Source organism: Copidosoma floridanum, unplaced genomic scaffold (assembly GCF_036245765.1).
Source record: "Copidosoma floridanum isolate Cflo_tuat_1 unplaced genomic scaffold, Cflo_Japanese_pri ptg000013l, whole genome shotgun sequence".
Lineage (NCBI taxonomy): Eukaryota > Metazoa > Arthropoda > Insecta > Hymenoptera > Encyrtidae > Copidosoma > Copidosoma floridanum.
In genome coordinates, this window is record NW_028321890.1 from 16,574,293 (window position 1) to 16,579,073 (window position 4,781).

Below are 4,781 nucleotides of genomic sequence, written 5' to 3' on the forward strand. Positions count from 1 at the left end.
TAGAGCCTACTTGATATTTTATACTAATAACAAAAAGTTTATGCATTGACTTGAATTTTTTGTGTATAAAAATGAAGTAATCTTTTGTTTAAGTTAAACCACGTGCGTACGCTAAATAACGACGTACTTCAAATTTATATGATTTCCCAGTAATTGAAATATTTTATAATTGCAACTTTCTTTGAAGAAATCATCTTTTGTTTTTTGTTTTCGTACAATAATTTTTACGAGATTTATCGGCTGATGAAAGAGTTTCAATTCGTAAAAAATAACTCATTTTTCTTCCAAATATGCAGCCGATGTTTTAATGCAGTATAGAAGGTGACTGTCACCTAAAGTTAAGGATCTAGCCACCGGAAAATCTAAAAATACCTCTGTATATTTTGTATATTTATATATAAAGGCTCTATTTAAGAATGCATCTGGCAGTGAATCTGTATCGGGAGGTCAACAACTGTACCCTTTACTCCTCATTTCTTAGAAACCTTATGTATTAAGGGTACTGATGTTTTATTTTTTTTAGTTATTACAGCACTTATGAGGACAAGAATAGTAATAATATGAATATCAAAAAAATTTATTGTACAAGTAATAAATAATATAATAATAATAATGATAATAATAATAACTAGTGATAATATTGATAATCTTACTCTAGGGTGTTCAAGACCTTGACAGAGATCCTGCTGCTGGCAGCTTGGATCGTATGAAGGGGCGTCAAACCAAATAGCATTTCACCCCACTTTGTTTAAGAAACAGTGATGTTTACAACTTTTGCACCAGAGCATTTACTACACTGACACACTACTATGACACATAATAGGTTTACTTACAAGCTGTTTTCTGGGGCTGGCCATGTGCATCGTTTCTTTCCAGCGCGGTGGTTTTGGTAAAACAGTCAAGACAGACTATGAGGCCTAAGTAATAGCAGGTAACCGTAACTCATGGGGCAGTACATTTCTATTAAAAACATATGAAGAAGAGTAGCGACTCCAGTCCGAATTGAGCAAGAGGGGACCTTATTGGCAACAGAAAGGTTACTGCACTGAAATACACCCTTTTCCGTTTTCTAATTGGACAAAAAAAGCACTGTCCTTTATCAAGTAGCACGGCACACATAGGATTACAAAAATCAATTATGAAAAAGTTTAATCTATGAAAATCTGTTGTGCAAGAAGCATTAAAATTCTGAACCTCACCAATAGATTTGCTGGGGGGGAGGACAGGCGTCGGCATTATGTAACCGCACATGTAGTGGTAGACAAGGCCATCCCTTGTCATGTTACATCCGTGTACTATAATATACATCTTAGAATCTTGTAAAATTAATAAAATAATCTAACCTTGTTACCTCACTTGCAGTTCAATGCCACACTTCCAAAAAATAAGTTTAGACTACCTGTGCTGTTGACATGTCATTTTTGCCTCAGGATATAATGTACGCATACTATCATATTTAAATGTAACAGAAAGATTGTATAGATTCGTTACTTTATTATTGCCCGCCTCCAATTCTTTTCTCATGTAAAATATTATAATTAGTAATATTTCATTAGGATATTTGTTGCCTATTTTTAGATAAAGCTTTCTGTGTCTCGTATTAGAAACGTGTAATAAACAATTTTTCTGCAACTACATGATTATGTCAAATATTTGATACGAATGAAATCGGAAAGAAATTAGTCGGTATGCTCTGCTAGAGGACTTATTAATATACGCTATAAAATCTTACCATTTTATGGGAGTGTATTTATTGCATGAAATTGTGAATACAAATGACATAATATAATTATATATATCAACAACATAATAAATATAAAATGCTTCTCGTAGTTTTTATCATTTATTTGAAACTTTAGAAAGATGAAATCATGAAATACCATTAGATTATTATTCTTCTGACTGAAGTTATATTTCTCCAGTTGGTTCATTTTTGGTTGGACTTTTGATGGCACAGTTCTCATCTGCTAATGGCTGAATCTTACAAGGAATATAGATAGTTAATGTACCGTCCGAGACTAAGTTTATTTTAGCATCATTAAAGTCGTAGTTTTCAGAGACGGGAAACGTCTTTGACAAATTTTTATAGACATTGCCGTGCTCATCTTGCAACTTTTCATGTATACCCTCGACTACGATCAATTCGTCTTTGACCTATAGTTGAAACAAAATTTATTGAGTATATTTTTTGCTTTTCATATTACGTCATTTTTATTTATAATATTTTTTGTTCTTTTATCTTTCATTCAAATTATATGTATGACGAATAAAACTAAACGATACTCACGAATACGTTAATTTCTTCCAGAGAAAATCCTGTGCAGTCTACCTTTTTATAAAAATCTTCCTACAAAAATCATTGACCATTAAATTACATAGAGTTTATTTAAAAAACCAGAGTGTGGAACTAGGAGTCCCTCTTTTTTTCGTTGGTTACGGTGGTATATTTATGTCTTTCCTGTACATTTTTTGTAAATAAAAGGCTCGAGAAATTTTTCAAAATAATTTTTAAGGTTATTGTTAGGCAAAAAACGAGAAATAAATTCTACATATTTATAACAATTCTGCAAATATGCTTTAATTTTTTCACTAATTTTCCATCTTGATTTTATGAAAAAATATTTAGAGGCTGGATATTTTAGGTAATGTCTTCACATTATCAACGCCTATTTCTTTGTGTGTCATGATGTTATTTTTCCCAAAAAAAAACCCGGAATACTCGATATTTTTGCTTTATCTTATTTCCTTTTTAAGATTTAGCGTATTTTGTAATATTGGTTGGTTATACTATTTTATAATTACCGATTTTATCAATACTGACTATCTACATCGATCTGCCATTTATGCAGATCCCTGCGCTGGCTTACTCTCTTCTTCTCTCTCTATCTTTGTTACACCTACCCTTTGTAGGAGTGCACCTCCTCTCGAAAAGTGCACAATTTTTCTTACACTTTTTGCTTGATGAGTCTCCATTTCCAACCATTTTTATACTTAAGAAATACACGGGAAGTCTATATTATTCCATCGTAACCCGCGATAAAGAATCCGTAATTAATTAATATAGAAATGGTCTTTTACCTTGTGTGCATCAACTTTAGAGGAACTGTTGTCACCGTAGCTCTGATGAATTGGTAAAACAAGGCTTTTATTATTATAATTTGCACAGGGAATAGATCGTGAAGCATAAGCTTTATGTCTTGAGTATTCAATGTCTGCGAGTACTTCTTCTTCGGTATAGTTTGGTATTATATTCTTAAGCATGATAATTTAGAACAAGAAATTCGAATACAAATAATCTTTTAAAATCCTGCCTCTTTAACAAAGTTGACACCGGTGATTGAAGAATATTGAACTGATTACTGTATAAATTTGATATGCGCTTTGTGTGCTACTTGTACAGCTGGAGGTGCAACAATCACTGCATGTACTAGTACTAAACGCTGTCGTTGCTTACTGCAGCAGAGAATGCTACGGCGTAAGACAACTTTTTTCCACTGATCGGGGCGACCCGCCGCGGCCAGCCGTCGAACCAAGGCGCACATTTTTCGAAAGTGCGACACTCGTATCGAAGAGCGTGCGCCTACAAGAAGAAATGTGGATTCGCGTGGAAATGAGCATATAGGCGCACATTTTGGCGACACGTAGAAGGGGTATACCGAATGTGTGCCTACGAGGATAGGAGTGGAAATGTTGACTATAGCTATATATCTGAGCGCACAGCCAAAGCAAGCGACGACACGAGTTTTTCTCTTTTGACTGCAACCGAGTATATGCTATATATATTTAACTGACTCTTACTCTCTCGCTCTTGCTTGAATGATATCTATCAATCTTACATTCGATTAAATCGTGAAACTAAATGCTCATATAATTATATGCACAGAATTTGATATCAAAACATTTTTTTTTTCCGTACGTTAACACTTAATTTGAAATCTAGTATTATTTTGAAAAAATAATCAGCTTAATTTTTTTAAGGATAACAGTTCAGCTATAACCACTGGTTAATTATTTTTTCTCATCATAATTGTTATGAACTGTAGGACAAGCCCCGGAGGTTATCGAGGAACATATGTGACTTTAAGATCTTCTACCCTCGAAGTTTTGATAGCTAAGGTAGTAAGGGCTTATGCCACTACTGTTCTCGTTTTGCTATCTAAAGATCGATTCCAACTGTCGGCAAATTTTTTTTTTAACGTGATTCATCATTCTAGTTTGTTTTCTTTTTATTGATGTTTTATTTATGTTTTATTAATAATATTAACAAACCCTTTTTTCCCTATACATCGAAATACATTTTTTTAATACTAATTATATTAAACAATTTCATAAGCTGATACTTATCGTTAGCATGGCCATTTCGGAAATTCATAATAATAAAATAATTTCTTAGGATATGAGTATAATTATTACATTTTAAACTCCAAAGAAAGTAAGAGAAAAAAAATCCTTATACATAATTTTCATTAATTTTAATATTTTATTTTCCAAGAAATGATTAAGCTGTTCTAATCGATATTTTTATCTATCTATACAATAATCATAATCTTCGGAGGCACAAGAAAACTTACATAAAACTCCCTAATCATTTATTTACCGTCTTTGGTTGTAAAAAAATTTTAGGTATAGCAGCTAAACTTATTGTGTTGATTAAATATGAAATTTCAATTTCAATTACATAATGTTGGTTCTAGACCAAACATTTAATTAGCGTTTGTAAGTATCAAAACTTAATACCTTTGAAAATTATGCAACAAAAATCTAAACAGTAATGAAAAACA

General features: G+C 32.2%; 1 long non-coding RNA gene across 1 annotated transcript; it reads right to left on the bottom strand.

Moving 5' to 3' along the window:
- Positions 1-1,830: 1,830 nt before the first annotated feature.
- LOC149374913 (uncharacterized) lies at positions 1,831-2,337 on the bottom strand. The gene is made up of 2 exons (XR_016292989.1): positions 2,288-2,337; positions 1,831-2,154 (listed from the first exon to the last, which is right to left on the bottom strand). It is a non-coding gene; the product is annotated as an uncharacterized LOC149374913 (long non-coding RNA).
- Positions 2,338-4,781: the final 2,444 nt, after the last annotated feature.